Source organism: Canis lupus, chromosome 20, assembly GCF_048164855.1.
Source record: "Canis lupus baileyi chromosome 20, mCanLup2.hap1, whole genome shotgun sequence".
Classification (NCBI taxonomy): Eukaryota; Metazoa; Chordata; class Mammalia; order Carnivora; family Canidae; genus Canis; species Canis lupus.
Window position 1 is genome coordinate 22,245,191 of NC_132857.1, and position 20,532 is coordinate 22,265,722.

The following is a 20,532-nucleotide window of genomic DNA, read 5'->3' on the forward strand; positions in this document are numbered from 1 at the left end:
ATTTTCTTCATGTGTTTGTTCTGATATATACCTTCCAGAAGACAGAATTTAAGTAAGTCTAATTATGTTTTTTTATCATTTTGCACCTTTAAAATGTCACTGAACACACCTGTCATTGCCACCTCCAGCTAAATGACAGCATCCAGCCCTTTGGAAACATATGTGAGCTTATGCTGAAAAGCTTATTCCGAGCTCAGAGAAACCATGGAGTATTAAAAATATATTGTACTTCACATGCTTATAAAAGTCATATCCACTTCTAGAGACCACTGGTTTCACTTTTCTTTTTTTAAATATTATTTATTTATTTACTCATAGAGACACAGAGAGAATGAGAGGCAGAGACACAGGCAGAGGTAGAAGCAGGCTCCATGCAGAGAGCCCGACGTGGGACTCGATCCAGGGTCTCCAGGATCACGCCCTGGGCTGCAGGAGACACTAAACCACTGTACCACCGGAGCTGCCCTGGTTTCACTTTTCCTCCCATTTGATATTATCTCACATCTGTGGAAATATGAGTGGAAGATCACCTCACTTGGCAATAGAAAATTGTGGAACTCTTTATGGAATATTCAACATGAAAATCAAATAATTGGTCTTAGGGGAAACTCCAAATAGAATAGGAGTTCCTGGGAGGATATGAGCTAAAGGAACCATTTTAAAGATACTGCACATATTTCTCTTTGTGAAATGGGGTTGGCACCTAATAATGAAAATGGCACCATCTACATTTCTCTGTAAATAAGTTTGAAATTCTATATTTACAATAAATACAGTATCTTTAACATTTTGTCCCTTCTTTAAGCTCCAAAATATAGTCATAGTTCCTTGTGAATCACTGATGGAAAAGAAGATTCTCTATATCCCCTAAGGTATTAATGTAGATATATATACAAAGTAAGGGAAAAATAGCCTTTCATGTGCAACTACACTCACTGTCATTCCAATGTGTCCACAGTCTGCAGGGAAATGTACCTATATAATAAGGGAGCACGGTCTGGACAAGAGGTTTTGGTTCAGGTTCTCTGGAAGGTGGAATATATCCTACTGATTACTTTTGACCAGTATCTTCCCCTCACCTACAATCTGTATTTCTTTTTATGATCAGAACTGTTTTAAGATTTAAATGTATTCTTTTTTTTAATTTATTTTTTATTGGTGTTCAATTTACTAACATACAGAATAACCCCCAGTGCCCGTCACCCATTCACTCCCACCCCCCCGCCCTCCTCCCCTTCTACCACCCCTAGTTCGTTTCCCAGAGTTAGCAGTCTTTACGTTCTGTCTCCCTTTCTGATATTTCCCACACATTTCTTCTCTCTTCCCTTATATTCCCTTTCACTATTATTTATATTCCCCAAATGAATGAGAACATATAATGTTTGTCCTTCTCTGACTGACTTACTTCACTCAGCATAATACCCTCCAGTTCCATCCACGTTGAAGCAAATGGTGGGTATTTGTCATTTCTAATAGCTGAGTAATATTCCATTGTATACATAAACCACATCTTCTTTATCCATTCATCTTTCGTTGGACACCGAGGCTCCTTCCACAGTTTGGCTATCGTGGCCATTGCTGCTATAAACATCGGGGTGCAGGTGTCCCGGCGTTTCATTGCATTTGTATCTTTGGGGTAAATCCCCAACAGTGCAATTGCTGGGTCGTAGGGCAGGTATATTTTTAACTGTTTGAGGAACCTCCACACAGTTTTCCAGAGTGGCTGCACCAGTTCACATTCCCACCAACAGTGTATGAGGGTTCCCTTTTCTCCGCATCCTCTCCAACATGAGGAAGACACAAAGAGATGGAAAAATATTCCATGCTCATGGATCGGCAGAATTAATATTGTGAAAATGTCAATGTTACCCAGGGCAATATACACGTTTAATGCAATCCCTATCAAAATACCATGGACTTTCTTCAGAGAGTTAGAACAAATTATTTTAAGATTTGTGTGGAATCAGAAAAGACCCCGAATAGCCAGGGGAATTTTAAAAAAGAAAACCATATCTGGGGGCATCACAATGCCAGATTTCAGGTTGTACTACAAAGCTGTGGTCATCAAGACAGTGTGGTACTGGCACAAAAACAGACACATAGATCAGTGGAACAGAATAGAGAATCCAGAAGTGGACCCTGAACTTTATGGTCAACTAATATTCGATAAAGGAGGAAAGACTATCCATTGGAAGAAAGACAGTCTCTTCAATAAATGGTGCTTGGAAAATTGGACATCCACATGCAGAAGAATGAAAATGTATTCTTTAAAAAAATAAATGTATTCTTTAGATATTGCTAAGTAAGAAAGAAGTTGTATTTACCCAAAACAGGAATTCTAACATTTCTTCTGTGCTTAGCACCAATTTTTTCAGTAGTACCAATTTCTGGCTAAGAAGGGAAAATGTGCATGCATGTGCCCGCGCGTGCGTGTGTGTGTGTTAAAGTTTATTTTCACCAGCCCTCCACAAGATGTTTGCAAGTAGAATCACACTTGAATCGACTTGAAATGTAACTAAATTTGGTTGTATCCAGACCTCATGAAATGAAATGTAATGTCATTGCTACACAAAAGTAGTAGGTGAGGAAAGGGCAATTCTGGGATGCCTGAGTGGATCAGCAGTTGAACATCTGCCTTTGGCTCTGGGCATAATCCTAGAGACCTAGGGTTGAATCCTAAGTCAGGCTCCCCACATGGAGCTTTCTTCTCCCTCTGCCTGTGTCTCTGCCTCTGTGTGTGTGTGTGTGTGTCTCATGAATAAATAATTAAAAATGTTTTAAAAAAGGAAAGGACAATTCTAGCCAGGGCAAAGGTCTATGGTGTGGGACAGTTTGGGCAGGGGACTCCCATTCCCACAGATGAGGTCCAGGGCTGCAAAGGGTCAGTGGAGGAAAAGAGGGGTAAGTGACAGAGACCCTATACTCCCCATGCTGAGTGATGTGGTCAAAACTTTATGAGTCTGTCCATTCCCAAAGAGAGAATGTATGAGAGTAAGGGCCTATGAAAAATGGCCACACCTCTATGGGACCAGGGCAAGGCAGTCTTCCTTCCCTTGAACAAAGAGGTAAGGAAAGTGAAGAGTAACGCTTTCTCTGAGCTTCCTTTCCCACCAACCAACAATATAGCCCTTCCTCCTAGCTTCTTCTTCTGCTGTTAAAACGTGGCTACTTTAAAAAAAAATTTAAATAGGCAAATATTCATATTATACTATAATATCAAGCAAGGTGACCTTCTTCAAAACGTGTTGTCAATCACAGATACTGTCTGGGTTTAAGTTTACTACATTAAATGCAAATTAGTCTTAAAAGTACCAGCATTCTAATTTAGTAAACTTTTTCTATTTAGTAGTAGATTGCTAAGGAGTATTTTCAATATGGATATTATGGATAAAACAGGCAAAGCTTTGGGAGTAGATCTGAAATCTTAGAGCAGAGGAACATACTTCTGAGCTGAATACAATCTATAGGTATTCTTGTTTTTTGCTGCCATGCTATATACAGTAGAACTTAAGCTTATACACCAAAGCAGTCTCAAAACACCTTTGAAAGGAGAACCTTAAAAGAAAGAAAGAAAGAAAGAAAGAAAGAAAGAAAGAAAGAAAGAAAGAAAGAAAGAAAGAGGAGAACCTTGCAGTTGCCTGCAGGCATTTATTTAGCCATTTTACGTGCTTAAAAAAATCTACACAATGTCTTTGAAGGACTATGAATGGGTGGTAAGCCCTCCAGCCACTTAACACTGAATACCAGCCATATTTAGGACAAAGTCTTTGTATTTTTGTATCAATAGTTAGGAGGACTTCAACAGGCAAATCTGAGGGGACACAATTCAGCCCATAGCAGCTATCATGAAGTGAATGGATATGGAGCAGAGTTGGGTTGAAATCCGAAAGAACAGTTACAAAGGCAGTGAGCAAAGCAAATGAGAACTCTTGTGAATGGATCTTGGATCTTGGTATTTGGACAAAGTAGCATAGAAATGTAAGTGGATTTGAGAGATGTTGCAGAATGCAAATTTGCAAAAATTGGTGATTGTTTGAATAGATGGGTCAGGGAGAAGGACGAGCCAAGGATGTTCCTCTAAGCTCCCAGAATAGATCACTGTGAATATTGGCACTATTTACAATATGAAGAATTGAGGAACAGTCTGAAGATGATTTCTCTTTTGAAAGTGATGATTTTAAATGTCTGAAGACTATCCAGGTGAATGTGACCAGGAAAATCAGGTTAAAATTTTAGCCAGAAACCACAGAGTTATATACTTAGCTTGTTTATTTCCTGTATTTCTTCCTTATAATAAGCATGTATAGTCCCTATCTTTCTTCCCTAAAATTAGCATGTAGGTTATATAATTGTTTTAATGAGTGTTGTGTTAGCTGCATACCACAGGTTGTGATATTCAACAAATTCACACAGAGCACCCACAAGAGGGCCTAAGGATGAGGGGAAGTCTGCAATATTAAATGGGTTTGTAATGGAATCTCAGAGAGAAGGAGAAATTTTAGGGAAGACTTGAAGATGGCGAGGTAATTCACCAAAGGTATTTCTTGAAGATTTCTAGGCAAAAGGAAGAGTAGAGCCTAAGTTTTAAGGAATCAGGAATGCATGCCTGATTCATTCTAGGACCAACAGAGAGGCTGGAGGCTGAGTGAGCAATGGAGAGTATCCAGATAGGAAACTGGAAATGTGTTAGAGGTGACTGGGAGAGCCTTAGAGACCATCCTACAGCTTTTCTTCTGAATGAAGTGGGAAGGCACTACAGCATTTTAACAAGAGGTGACATATTCCAGCTTGCCACAGAAGGGGTCAAGTCAGCTGCAATAGTTGAAAATAGACACAGTGGGTCATGGCAAACCTGTTAGAAGGAAATGTGCAGAAGATGGCTTATGCCAGGGCAACTACAGCGCAGGTGGCTAGAAGTGGTTTTTTTCTGAGATGTCATTTTTAAAGATAGAGTCCTCAGGATTTCCTCACAAACTGGGTGTAGGTTTAAAAGCCAGAGGAGACAAGAATGACTCTGAGTCTTTTGGCCTGAGACACTATAGACAGGGAAACTTATGGCTGGAGCAACTCTAGCAGGGGGAAATTAGGTGCTCACTTTTAGCCACATTGTGTTTGAGATGTTTATTAATCATTCACGTGTTTATGCTGAGTGGGCAGTTGAATGAAGTATATGGTTTCAGGATAAAGATCTGGAGATTTAAAATTAAAATCTGTGAAATTAATTTGTATTGTGGTCAGAGAATGTCATCTTTGTTTTATTGATATTTGAGGATTACTGACATACTCGTTTTATTTTCTAGTATGTGATCATTTTGAAAATGTCCCATTCATGCTAGGGAAGAATGCATATCCTTTATTGGGTGTTCACCTTGATATCTTTACCAATTTTTAACCTACTTGAATTGTGAATAAAATAAATGGGTGCAAGGAGAGGCTAATGACAATTAGAATATTTAATCTTGGATGAGCCAGAGTAAGTGTTAGAAAAATAAATATACTAGTGTTTTGTTTTATTTTGTTTTTTGATCCATATTTGGTGTGTATCTCTTTGCACTCCCTTATTTCCAGTTTCCAGTTTTAGGTTGCTTTGAACATCTCTCCAATAAGAAAAATATATCAGATTTTTTTTTTAAATTTATTTTTTATTGGTGTTCAATTTACTAACATACAGAATAACCCCCAGTGCCTGTCACCCATTCACTCCCACCCCCGCCCTCCTCCCCTTCTACCACCCCTAGTTCGTTTCCCAGAGTTAGCAGTCTTTACGTTCTGTCTCCCTTTCTGATATTTCCCACACATTTCTTCCCCCTTCCCTTATATTCCCTTTCACTATTATTTATATTCCCCAAATGAATGAGAACATGTAATGTTTGTCCTTCTCCGACTGACTTACTTCACTCAGCATAATACCCTCCAGTTCCATCCACGTTGAAGCAAATGGTGGGTATTTGTCATTTCTAATAGCTGAGTAATATTCCATTGTATACATAAACCACATCTTCTTTATCCATTCATCTTTCGTTGGACACCAAGGCTCCTTCCACAGTTTGGCTATCGTGGCCATTGCTGCTATAAACATCGGGGTGCAGGTGTCCCGGCGTTTCATTGCATTTGTATCTTTGGGGTAAATCCCCAACAGTGCAATTGCTGGGTCGTAGGGCAGGTATATTTTTAACTGTTTGAGGAACCTCCACACAGTTTTCCAGAGTGGCTGCACCAGTTCACATTCCCACCAACAGTGTATGAGGGTTCCCTTTTCTCCGCATCCTCTCCAACATTTGTTGTTTCCTGCCTTGTTAATTTTCCCCATTCTCACTGGCGTGAGGTGGTATCTCATTGTGGTTTTGATTTGTATTTCCCTGATGGCAAGTGATGCAGAGCATTTTCTCATGTGCATGTTGGCCATGTCTATGTCTTCCTCTGTGAGATTTCTGTTCATGTCTTTTGCCCATTTCATGATTGGATTGTTTGTTTCTTTGGTGTTGAGTTTAAGAAGTTCTTTATAGATCTTGGAAACTAGCCCTTTATCTGATATGTCATTTGCAAATATCTTCTCCCATTCTGTAGGTTGTCTTTGAGTTTTGTTGACTGTATCCTTTGCTGTGCAAAAACTTCTTATCTTGATGAAGTCCCAATAGTTCATTTTTTTTCTGTTTGGTTTCTATTTACTCTGATGACCTCTGTATTTTATTATATGAGTTTAATCTCTTTATAATAGTTCTGTGTGGTATCGGTTTTTTTTGAATTATAACATTTGGAACTGTGCACATTACACATATAAACTCAGTGAATTTTCACAGATCGAACACCCCAGTGAAACTATCATCAACATCAAGAAATAAGACACTATTGTAGCCGGGTTAGAGGAGAGCAAGAGCACAGGGTTCCCAAATAGACCCATGTTATTCGTCACTAAGATTTCATTTGCCACTGACAAGATTCGAAGGCAGAGAAACAAGTCAGGGTTTAGTGAAAAGGAGTACCCTTCAGGGGATGCTATGCCTGCTGGGTGTTTTGCCTGAGTTAAGAGATAAGCTGATTGAAGAACTTAATCAATTAGAAAGTTTGAGGTCAAAATGGAGGTGGTCGAAATCCTCCTTCACTATCATGTGCAAAGTTCCATATGAACCCTTCCAGGAAATCTTCTCCTGCTAGCCTGGCTGGCATCCTGACTTCTTTTCTCTTTTCTTTTTAGGTTTTTAAAGATTTTTTAAAATTTATTCATGAGAGACACACACAGAGAGAGGCAGAGACACAGGCAGAGTGAGAAGCAGGATCCATTCAGGGAACCTGATGTGGGACTGGATCCCTGGTCTCTAGGATCACACCCTGGGCTGAAGGCGGTGCTAAACAACTGAGCCACCGGGGCTGCCCACATCTTGTCTTCTAACATCATAGATTAGCTGAGCCTGCTCTTCTGAAATTTATGTAAATAGTGTCATGCCATATATATTCTTTTTTTTTGTCTGAGGGGCATGGATATGCAGACAGAAATGTAATAAAACTAAGCATAACAAAATATTAATGGTATAACCTCGTTGATATTTTGGTGTTTACTGTAAAATTCTTTCAATTTTGCTTTATTTGTGAAAATAACCATAATAAAATGTTAGAAAACACTTTTTCTTTATCCTGACTTTCAAAAAAAGTTTAAAAGTGTTCAAATTTATCAATTTGTATGGGGTTCGTAGCTCAAGTTTTCTCAGCAGACCAGCAGTTCGATGTCTTGGTAAATATTTCTCTGGAACTGAGAAGAATGGCTTACTAGGTTACTCACAGCTCACTCACTTACTTTTAACAATCCTACACTCTTTGTTCTGATTTTGTATTAATGGAATCATCTTCTGATTTTTTTTAATTTCTCAGAAGAAAGGAAGAGAATATAGAAATTTTGACCCTACGTTTGATAATTCTTTCTCATTGGAATTGATTATTTTTCTGTTAGAACTTTGGTTTCCTGAGCAGCTCAAGACAAACTGACCATCAACATACAGGCTTCATGGCAAGTAGGGAGTCTCTGGACCCAAGACAATAGCAAAATAGCAAAACACAAAGTCCCAATTCCTTATCTTTATTAATATTGTGTACAAATAAAGGATGCTCCATTTCCATGAAATTGCTTCAAAACTAACTGGGAGGGAGGAGGGACAAGATGGTGGAAGAGTAGTGTCACTAAGTCACCTGTCCCCACCAAATTAACTAGATAACCTTCAAATCATCCTGAAAATCTATGAATTCAGCCTGAGATTTAAATGGAGAACTTCTGGAATGCTACAGTGAGAAGAGTGCATGCTTCTATCAAGGTAGGAAGACGGGGAAAAAGAAATAGAGAAACAAAAGGCATCCAAGGGGGTGGGGCCCTGTGGGAAGCCAGGCTAAGGCCAGGGTGAGTGTCCCCAGGACAGGAGAGCCCCGACCCGGAGAAGCAGGAGCTTCACCAATCTTCTCAGGCAGAAAGGCCTTGCAGGGAGTTAGAGCAGGATCCCAGGAGGGCAGGGATCCCTCAGGCTCCCTGGGACACTAACAGAGCACCTGCGCCCCAGGAGAGGGTCCCGAGCTCCCTAAAGGGCTGCTGCGCCCGCACGGCTGGACCCTGGAGCAGCTCAGAGGCGGCTCTGGCAGAGACTCCACACAGGAGGGGCTACGAGGCCATGGGAGCAGCTCGAAAGCAGCTCAGGCGGCTCTGCAGAGAGGGAGCTGCGGGGCCAGGATCGCAATTCCAATAGCGCAGGCCCGGGAGCACAGGGTGCCAGGGACACAGCCCAGGATCCAGCCTCCCTCCAGGACAGGCAGAGGCCAGGAGGGCACAAGACAACAAGGACTCTCCTGCCCCAAGCTGAGCACATCAGCGGCCCCACCCCTGGAGCATCCAGACCCCTGCACAATGAGAGCTCTGTAGTTACTGTGGAAGCTGATTCCAGGGCTGCAGAGCTGGCCTCTGCCACTGTTACTGTTCCTCCTGGGGCCTCCCAGGATCAACAACCCCCACTGAGCCTCACAGTGGCCTCACCAGATAATCAGCTTAAATATCAGTCACTGAGCCCTGCACCAGGCAGGGGGCTGAACAGCTTCCCCAAGTGCTAACACCTGAAAATCAGCACAACAGGACCCTCCCCTTAAAGACCAGCAAGGCGGACATGGGAAAAACAAATTATTGATCAACCAGCACTAGAAAGTTCCGAAGTCAAGGAACTTACAGTATACAGAACCACAGGATACTCCCCCTCTTTTTTTTTCCTTTTTGATTTCTGTTTGCTTTCCCCCACCCCTTTTTTCCTCTTTTTCTTCTCTTTTTTCTTTTTTCTCTTTTTTTCATCCTTTTCTTTCTTCTTATTTCCTTTTTCTTTCATTCTTTCCCTCCTCTCTTTTTCTCCTTTTCCCAATACAACTTGTTTTTGGCCACTCTGCACTGAGCAAAATGACTAGAAGGAAAACCTTACCTCTAAAGAAAGAATCAGAAACAGTCCTCTCTTCCACAGAGTTACACAATGCCAAAGTTAAGACATAATTCGATAATACTACACTTATACTTGGACTTATACTTGGTGACTTCAATCTAGCACTTTCTACACTCAATAGGTCTTCTAAACACAACATCTACAAAGAAATGAGAGATTTAAATGATACACTGGACCAGATGGATTCCACAGATACCTACAGAACTTTACATCCAAACTCACCTGAATACACATTGTTCTCAAGTGCACATGGAACTTTCTCCAGAATAGACCACATACTGGGTCACAAATCAGGTCTTAACTGATACTAAAAGATTGGGATCGTCCCCTGCATATTCTCAGATCATAATGCCTTGAAATTAGAACTAAATCACAATAAGAAGTTTGGAAGGACTTCAAACACGTGGAGGTTAAGGACCATCTTGCTAAAAGATGAAACGGTCAACCAGGAAATTAAGGAAGAATTAAAAATATTCATGGAAACTAATGAGAATGAAGATACAACCATACAAAATCTTTGGGATACAGCAAAAGCAGTCCTGAGGGGGAAATACATCGCAATACAAGCATCCATCCAAAAACTGGAAAGAATTCAAATACAAAACTAACCTTACACCTAAAGGAGCTAGAGAAAATACAGCAAATAGATCCTCCACCCCACAGAAGAAGGGAGTTAATTAAGATTTGAGCAGAACTCAACGAAATCGAGACCAGAAGAACTGTGGAACAGATCAACAAAACCAGGAATTGGTTTTATGAAAAAATTAATAGGATAGATAAACCATTAGCCAGCCTTATTAAAAAGAAGAGAGAGAAGACTCAAATTAATAAAATCATGAATGAGAAAGGAGAGATCACTACCAACACCAAGGAAATACAAACGATTTTAAAAACATATTATCAACAGCTATACGCCAATAAATTAGGCAATCTAGAAGAAATGGACCCATTCCTGGAAAGCTACAAACTACCAAAAATCGAACAGGAAGAAATAGAAAACCTGAACAGGCCAATAACCAGGGAGGAAATTGAAGCAGTTATCAAAACCCTCCCAAGACACACAAGTCCAGGGCCAGATGGCTTCCCAGGGGAATTCTATCAAACGTTTAAAGAAGAAACCATACCTATTCTACTAAAGCTGTTTGGAAAGATAGAAAGAGATGGAGTACTTCCAAATTCGTTCTATGAAGCCAGAATCACCTTAATTCCAAAACCAGACAAAGACCCCACTAAAAGGAGAATTACAGACCAATATCCCTGATGAACATGGATGCAAAAATTCTCAACAAGATACTAGCCAATAGGATCCAACAGCACATTAAGAAAATTATTCACCACGACCAAGTAGGATTTATCCCCGGGGAACAAGGCTGGTTCAACACTCGTAAAACAATCAGTGTGATTCATCATATCAGCAAGAGAAAAACCAAGAACCATAGGATCCTCTCATTAGATGCAGAGAAAGCATTTGACAAAATACAGCATCCATTCCTGATCAAAACTCTTCAGAGTGTAGGGATAGAGGGAACATTCCTCAACATCTGAAAGGCCATCTACGAACATCTCACAGGAAATATAATTTTCAATGGGGAAGCACTGGGAGCCTTTCCCCTAAGATCAGGAACCAGACAGGGATGTCCACTCTCACCACTGCTATTCACCATAGTATTGGAAGTCCTTGCCTCAGCAATCAGACAACAAAAAGACATTAAAGGCATTCAAATTGGCAAAGAAGAAGTCAAACTCTCCCTCTTCACCGATGACATGATACTCTACATAGAAAACCCAAAAGACTCCACTCCAAGATTGTTAGAACTCATACAGCAATTTGGTAGTGTGGCAGGATACAAAATCAATGCCCATAAAACAATGGCATTTCTATACACTAACAATGAGACTGAAGAAAGAGAAATAAAGTAGTCCATCCCATTTACAATTACTTCACCCAAATTAAAACGATATAAAACAATTCAATGAAACACTTCTATTTTAAGTAATTTTGAAGTTTTGCTCCTTATGTGCAATCTCATTTTTTTTAAACATAAAGATACTCTTAATTTAGTAAAGAATAAGAAAGAAGAAAATCTTTACAGTGTCAACCTTGGACTGAGTGCCAAATGTGGAGCATTTTTCTCTTTCTTCAAATTTTTGTTCATTAGATTTTTTGTTGTTGTTGTTCATTAGATTTTTTTAAAATGTTTGTTGCCAAATAAAAAATCATATTGGCTGTAATTTGGAAGATGATCTATAAATATGAAAGAGTATTAAATACCTTATCTTCTCACTTATGTAAAAGGATGTAAAAGAAATCAGCTTAATTTTCCACATGAGATCAACTAGAAAAGTAGATAGTTAAGAAAAATTTTTTAGAATTTTTTTTATAATAAATTTATTTTTATTGGTATTCAATTTGCCAACATACAGAATAACACCCAATGTTCATCCCGTCAAGTGCCCCCTCAGTGCCCATCACTCATTCACCCACACCCCATGCTCTCTTCCCCTTTCACCATCCCTAGTTCATTTCCCAGAGTTAGGAGTCTACATGTCCTGTCTCCCTTTCTGATATTTCCCTCTCATTTTTTTCTTCTTTCCCCTTTATTTTATTCCCTGTCAATTGTCTTCCTCAATTTCTTTCAGAAGTGTTCTATAGTTTTTAGGGTATATATCCTTTACCTCTTTAGTTAGGTTTATTCCCAGGTATCTTATGCTTTTGGGTGTAATTGTAAATGGGATGGACTCCTTCATTTCTTTTTCTTCAGTCTCATTGCTAGTGTATAGAAATGCCACTGACTTCTGGGCATTGATTTTGTATCCTGACCCCTCCCGGCCTCTGACTGTCCCAAGGGGAGGCTGGATCCTGGGCTGTGTCCCCAGCGCCCTGTGCTCCTGGGCCTGTGCTGTTGGATTCATGCTCCTGGCCATGCAGCCCCTTCTGAGCTGATCCTGTGTCAAGCCCTGCTCATGCTGCAGTGCTATAGGGACCTCGGTGCACTCTCCTGGAGGTGCAGGTGCTCTGTTAGTGTCCCAGGGAGCCTGGGGGCATCCCCGCCCTCCTGGGGTCCTGCTCTAACTCACTGCGGGCTCCTTTTTCCCCGGGAAGATTGGTGAAGCTCCTGCTTCTCTGGGACGGGGCTCTCCTGTCCTGGGGACACTCGCCCCGGCCTTTGCCTGGCTCCTTGCGGGGCCCCTCCCGCTTGGATGCCTTTTGTTTCTTTATTTCTTTTTTCCCCGTCTTCCTACCTTGATAGCAGCACAAACTCTTCTCACTGTAGCATTCCAGCTGTTCTCTCTTTAAATCTCAGGCCAAATTCGATGATTTGAAGCTTATCTAGGTAATTTGGTGGGGACAGGTGACTTGGGGACCCTACTCTTCTGCCATCTTGCCCCTCCCTTCTGACCGCATCGTATTTTAACTATTTATTTTGTTGTGGCCCCAACTTGTTAATAAACTCCTTGGGAGCAGTCAGTGCGCCTTTTGTCTGTATGCACAGTGCCTAGTGTTTAGCACATTGTAAATGGGCAACGAATGTTTTTTGATTGGGAAAAAAAAAGAAAGGGATCCCCTGGTGGCTCAAGGGTTTAGCATTTGCCTTCAACCCAGGATGTGAACCTGGAGATGCAGGATCGAGTCCCACATCGGGCTCACTGCAGGGAGCCTGCTTCTCCCTCTGCCTGTGTCTCTGCTTCTCTCATGAATAAATAAATAAAATCTTTAAAAAAATCAAATTTGTTCGGGCTATTTTTTTTCTAATTCCTTTAACCCTTACATGATACAGACGTTATTTTCTGATTGGTTACCTCTGAAAATGTACATGCCTTTTTTTTAAGACTTATTCATTTACTTGAGAGTGAGAGAGAGATTGAACACAGGTGGTGAAGGTGCAGAGGCGCGAATCTTCAAGCAAACTCCCTGCAGAGCCAGCTCAGGGTTAGCAGTGGGTCTCAGGGTCCTGAGTTCTTAACCTGAGATGAAACCAGGAGTCTGATGGTTAACCAAGGGAACCATCCAAACACACTTTATTTTTTTTAATTTACATCCCTTTTAAACAAAGTCTAAAGTTGAAGTCTCAGCAGAATCAGCCTATAATATTTAATTCCACTCATTCAGAATATTTGGGAACTTTGAAATCCACAAATAAGACTTTTTAAAAATAACTTCATGAATGCTTTATTTTGTCAGGTTTATTGAAGCATAATTTACTTGCATCATGTTCACCTTTTTGAGTTTATAGATCAGTGAGTATTCTTGAGCGTATGTAGGTAGGTACATATGCCACAATCAAGATACAGAGCAATTCTGTCCCCTGAAAATGTCCTCTCACAGCATTTTGTAGTCAATCTCCTTTCCCTGTGTCTTGGTGACCCTGGCCTGTGTTCTGCACCCATAGTTCTGTCTTTTCCAAAATGTTATTATTTAAATGGAATCATATGGGACATCTGGGTGGCTCAGTGGTTGAACGTCTGCCTTCGGCTTGGTTCATGACCCCAGGGTCCCAGGATCGAGTACCACGACGGGCTCCCAGCAGGGAACCTGCTTCTCCCTCTGCCTGTCTCTGCCTCTCTCTCTGTGTCTCTCAGGAACAAATAAATAAAATATTAAAAAAATGAAACTGAGAAATTGTATTCCATGTTGGTCGAACCATTTTGTATTCCCACTAGCAATCAATGTATGAGAGTTACAGTTGTTTTGCATCTTCATCAGCACTTAGGATGTTTTTTTTCCTTGCGACTCTAATAATAATAATACTTAATGGTATTTAATGGTATTCAATGGTATATAATGGTATTTAATTTTGGTTATAATTTGCAAATCCATAATTACTAATAAGCCAATCAACTTTTCACGTGCTTATTTGCTATCCATATCTCCTCTTTGATGAAATCTCTGTTAATTACATTTTATCATGTAATATTTTTAATTCCTGAGGAATTATAAGTAGATATGGATATTTTTAAAGACAATTTTACTAACCCAGTATAAGTAAACTCAAGTGCTTTAAAATCCAAAAGTAATAACCTCATAATTGACATTACCTTGTTGCAGCAAATAATTTGTATCTAAATAATTTTAAAAGGTTAAAGTAGAAATGAAGATATATCTCAGAGCTCGAGTCACTACCTTTAAAACTTTCATGACTAATAAAAATCAGCCAGTTTCCAACCACATAAAAATGCTTCTGATTTCTATTACTTCATACTTAGCCAAACATGTATAAGAATTAAATATGACAGTTAAAAACATCATGTGTTTCAAGCATTTCACACTAAACTGCTACAACTCAGGGACTGATGTGGAAAGCCTCTCTCGCTTTCTTTTTCCTCAAACAGCTAAAAAAATGTATTCCACTCATATTAAATACTGAAATGTTTAATACATACATAATATCACAAATAAAAATATATAATTGGCAATATATTTGGCAAAATATATATTGGCAAATATATTATTGGCAATATATTTGGCAAAATATATATTGGCAATATATATATATATACTGATTATAAGCAGTAATCAGATACCAAGTTATTATTTGATAATCAATAATCAAGGTTTCTTCTTTTTGTCATGATCCTCAAATATTCTTTTCTTTAAAATATTTTATTTAGTTATCCATGAGAGAAAATGCCGAGACATAGGCAGAGGGAGAAGCAGGCTCCCTGCGGGGAACCTGGTGTGGGACTCGATCCCAGAACCCCAGGATCACAACCTGAGCCAAAGGCAGATGCTCAATCACTGAGTCACCCACCCTCCTCTTTTTTTCCCCCAAACACGTACTCCAAATGCTTTATTATTCTGTTCAGATGCTTACAAATACTGAAAGTCACCCAGCCTGGGGCCTAGCAGCCACTGCCCAGTGGTGGGCAAGGAGGTGGGCTTAGTGTTAAGGTGTGAAGGGCCAAGGCCAGGCAGCTGGTGGCCTGGTCCTCTGCTCTCCATTTCTGTCACCCTTCTGATGCTGAAGGGAGGGCAGCCACACCTCAGGATCCTCTCTCTCTGCTGCCTCCTCTCCTGCTCAGGTTCTCCCTGGAGCGTCTGAGCAGCCCTCCAACCCTGTTAGAAACCCAGCCTGTACAGAACCCGTGTAGCCGCAGTTCCCATCAGCTCCCTTCCTCTTCCAGTCTCTGGATGTCAGGGGCTTCGTCCCTTCTGGCTCTAAGCAAGGCACCAGTGGAAGGGAGAGGGCTGGGCTGGGGGGCCACATGCTGTGCATCAGGCCTGGAGACACAGGTGGAGGGCAAAGAGGGGGTGTCTGGTCCCTTCCCCCACTCCCAGCGTGAGAAGCACAAGGTCCTGGGCTGGAGAGATGGCAGGAGGTACCCTCAGGTGGGCCCACAGTAGAAGCATGGGCAGAGCCACAGAGCCCAGGCTAGGAGTCTGTAACCATGGCGGTGAAGCAGTCACCATGGAGATCAGAGTTTGGGGTCTGCAAAAAGGGGACGGGGCTGGGACCTCAAGGATGACACCTGAGGTCTCTGGCCCTTGAACAAAGTAATAAAATGCAGGAGAGCAGGGTGGAGCGGGGTTTGACAAGTGCACCGCCTGAGCTGGTTCCCCAATCTGGATGTGGCTCTCCTCAGCCTCCGAGGCCCCTGCAAAGGGGGGCTGAGGCAGGAGGGGATCTTTGGCAGATTCCGGTACCATAATTTGTCCTTTGTGAAAGAGAACACGGGCTGGGGAGCGCAGGGGCCGGTCAGAGCTCGAGGCCCCCTCTGCACCGGCTCCTCAGCCCGGGCAGGCCTGGGTCAGGACCCCGAAGGGTTATTGCAAATTCTGAGTTCCCAGGAGCCTCCCCACTTTTTATCCATTGGCCGGTACGTTAGGGGCCGAGCTCCGTACAGAAGAGCACGCAGCCTGGCACAGGAGCCCCGGCGGCGCTCCGCTCCCCCCACCCCCCAGGGCCCGGGGAGCGCTCCCGCGTGGCCGAGGGCCCAGCGTGCGGCTCTGTCTCGGGGGGCAGCAGGAGTCCGGGCCCCGACCACAGTCAGTTCAGGAGCTGAGTGTAGGCCTCCGCTCCCGGGACGATGACGTCCGTCCAGGTGCGCGTGGCCTCTGCGGGCGGGGCCACCCTGCAGCACCGCGGCGGGGCTTCACCCGGAGGTGAGGGCTGGGTTCGGGCTCTTGGCCGCACTGCGCAGGGGGTCGGCGTACACTTCCGCGATGGCCTGGAAGCAGATGACCCCCTTCAGCTCCGGCTCGTGCCTGTCCACATAACGGGAAAGGGTGCGCCTGAGCCGGTCGAGGCCAACCCGGCGCTTCTGCCAGGACTGAATCTCGCCAGCATCTCGACCGAGGACCGGCAGACCTGGCTGCTAAGCACCGCGCAGGCAGCCAGCGGCGCCGCCGACACTCGACGTGGGTCTTCAGGTCAAAGTCCTCCTTCGGGACTGGCACGTAGCGGGGCAGGGGTCGTGCCTGGGAAAACTGTTTCTCTCGCATCTTGACCTCCTTCTCCACCAGCTGCTGCCTCCTGCGCTCTCCTGTGTCGCCTCCGCCGCACCGGTTCCCGCCTCCTCCGCTCCTCCGCCCGGGCCTGCCGGGAGCTCCGCCTGCGGCTCCCTGGGCTCCAGGAGCCGCTCTGCTCGGCGGGCGCCGCTTTCAGCATCTTCTCCATCTCCTCCGGGAGGATCACTCCCGATCCTCAAACATGCTTGAGCGATTCTCCAATTATCTCTCCAGAAAATTTAAAAATAGTCTCATACAACAAAATGAGGAGTTATACCCACCTTCCATATAATTTGACAGGAAGCCTCCTTAGTGGCGTGAGGAATGCTAACTGATCCTTCCCATTTCTTTTTCAGTAATTCAAACTGGAGAAAACAAAATGAAAGTCAAACAGCAGGAAATGTGATCTGTCCTTTCTAACTAAACCTTCTGTCATCTCATGAACAGAAATCTCACAGAGGAAGACACAGACATGACCAACACGCACATGAGAAAATGCTCTGCATCACTTGCCATCAGGGAACTACAAATCAAAACCACAATGAGATCCCACCTCACACCAGTGAGAATGGGGAAAATTAACAAGACAGGAAACCACAGATGTTGGAGAGGATGCGGAGAAAGGGGAACCCTCCCGCACTGTGGGTGGGAATGTGAACTGGTGCAGCCACTCTGGAAAACTGTGGAGGTTCCTCAAAGAGGTAAAAATAGACCTGCCCTACGACCCAGCAATTGCACTGCTGGGGACTTACCCCAAAGATACAGATGCAATGAAACGCGGGACACCTGCACGATGTTTCTAGCAGCAATGTCCGCAATAGCCAAACTGTGGAAGGAGCCTCAGTGTCTATCGAAAGATGAATGGATAACGAAGATGTGGTGTATGTATACACTGGAATCTTCCTCAGCCATTAGAAATGACAAATACCCACCATTTGCTTCGACGTGGATGGAACTGGAGGGTATTATGCTGAGTGAAGTAAGTCAATCAGAGAGGGACAAACATTATATGGTCTCATTCATTTGGGGAATATAAAAAATAGTGACAGGGAATAAAGGGGAAAGGAGAACAAATGAGTGGGAAATATCAGAAAGGGAGACAGAACATGAGAGACTCCTAACTCTGGGAAATGAACTAGGGGTGGTGGAAGGGGAGGTGGGCGGCGGGTGTGGGTGACTGGGTGATGGGCACTGAGTGGTCACTTGAGGGGATGAGCACTGGGTGGTATTCTATATGTTGGCAAATTGAACACCAACAAAAAATAAATTTGTAAAAAAATAATAATAAATTTAAAAAGCCCCCTCCTTTCCACGCGGTGGCCCAGTGCCGCAGCCGCCTCCTCCAGGCTGCCTTCCATGAACTCAAAGAGACGGAGAGCTGGGATATCAAGCCGGAGAGCAAGTACTTCCTGCCCGGGAGCTCCTCCACGATCATCAGATCATCGCTTGTGCTGTGGGAGGCCAGGGTGTTCCTGGCAATGGTTTCAGCCTCACCGGGGCCCACCCGGACAGTCCCTGCCTCCGGGTGCAACGGCGCTCCCGCCGTAGCCAGGTGGGCTTCCAGCAGGTTGGCGTGGAGACCTCTGCTGTGAGATCTGGAGCACCCGGTCCGACGGGGACCTGACCTTGACTGGACGCGTCCTTGTCAAGTGCCCTCCCTCAGGCCGGCTGGGTCAGCGGCTGGGGCACGTGCACCGGCCCATTCTCCCCATCCCCCACCTGGCCATCCCTCTGCCGTGAAATGTCAACGAGAACTTTGGGCCCCACAGGGAGCTGCCCTTAGTCCCCATTCTTGCCGCAGCTGTCCCGGAGGAGCTGGAGAAGGGGACTCCTGAGCCTGGGCTTCTCAATGCTGCAGATGACCGCCACCACTCCTTCTCATGTCCCTTCTGTGGCCCCTCTGGGACTGAGCCCCGAGGAGATCTTGGAGGTGGAGCTGGGCCTTGCTGGCACGCAGCCTGCGGTCCTGGCTGGTGCCTATGAGGAGTTCATCTTTGCGCCTGGCTAGACAATCTGCACAGCTGCTTCTGTGCCCTGCAGGCTTTGATCGACTCCTGTGTGGCCCCTGCCTCTTTGGCCCTGGAGCCCCACTGTGCATGGTCGCTCTCTATGACAACGAAGAGGCGGGCTCCGAGGGTGCCCAGGGGGCTCAGTCACTGCTGACAGCTGGTGCTGCGCCGCATCTCGGCCCCCTCCCAGCACCTGACGGGGGTAGAGGAAGCCATCCCCAAATTCTACATGATCAGCGCAGACGTGGCCCACGCCGTGCACCCCAACCACCCAGACAAGCACGAGGAGAACCACAGGCCCCTTTTCCACAAGGGCCCTGTGATCATGGTGAACAGCAAGCAGCGCTGTGCCTCGAATGCGGTTTCCGAGGCCCTGATCTGACAGGTGGCCAACAGTGTCGGGGTGCCCCTGCAGGATCTCATGGTGCGGAATGCCTCTCCCTGTGGGACCACCATCGGACCTCTCTTGGCTTCTCGGCTGGGCCTGCAGCTTCTAGATTTAGGCAGCCCCCAGCTGGCCATGTACTCCATCCAGGAGACCGCCTGCACCTCAGGAGTCCTCCAGACCATCAGCCCCTTCCAGGGCTTCTTGGAGCTCTTCCCTTCTCTGAGCTGTAACCTCTTAGTGGATTGAGGCCTCTTGGAAAGACTTCTCTTACACTTGAGAAGTTGTCAACTGAGCTGAAGCTAGATTATTAAAGTGGATTTTTCGCATAAATAAATGGAAAGAAAGAAAAAAAGAAAGAAAAAATGCTATTATGAGTTAGAATAAGCACAAGTGGATTGCCACAGTTCTATTCTGGTATTTGGTATTATAAAGAATGACTGTATTTAAAAAAATGCTTGTATTTTAAAAATCTCATCTTACCGGACCTCTACCTTATCTACCAAATTTGGCCTTAAAACCTTGCTTAAAAAAGTAATGTAATCCTATACATTCACCAACATTTAAGTCTTGTGAAGGGTAGGAAGTAATTAGTATCAAATGTTTCTTAAATTAAAGACTATATGCTTTTAATTTTTCCTCAGCTGTCTTATCCACTTTCACTATGGAAAATATTAACTTTCCACAGATTAGACACGATTGAAACAATTTTTAAGAGGGGAGAAGTATTGGTAGAACTATTATACAATAAAGTTGAAATGAAAACATCTCAAATATGCAAGTGAGTGCTTTTTTTCTTAACTACTTTGCAAATGTTTCAACTCAATGCTTCTTATTATATGACTACTCGCTTAAAAAAGGAAATAAATATTCATGTGGCCTTCTGAATTATTTTATGTATCACATTCAGGCATAACTGATGAGGTCTAGCAATCAGATTTTGAACATTATGTAAAATAATTTACTGAAGTCTTAGAGATTTTTTTTGTTATACCATAGTGAAATGTATTTCACTATATTTCAACACATATTAAATTAGTTGTTTCGAGCAAAATAAAGTCAATCTATAGTTTTTACTTAATATACAGCTTATAAACTTCAATGTTAAATGATTTTTTCCTGATTTCAGAGTTGTCTTGCACACTGCTCATTGACGCATGATGTGAAAAAGAACTGAAAAGGCATTAGACATGAAGGGAGGCATTTGCAGATTCGTGTAAATGTAGGCCAAAC

The 20,532-nt window shown here is 43.3% G+C and overlaps 1 pseudogene; it reads left to right on the forward strand.

Moving 5' to 3' along the window:
• Positions 1 to 16,484: 16,484 nt before the first annotated feature.
• Positions 16,485 to 20,073, forward strand: LOC140611591 (aspartyl aminopeptidase pseudogene; annotated as a pseudogene).
• Positions 20,074 to 20,532: the final 459 nt, after the last annotated feature.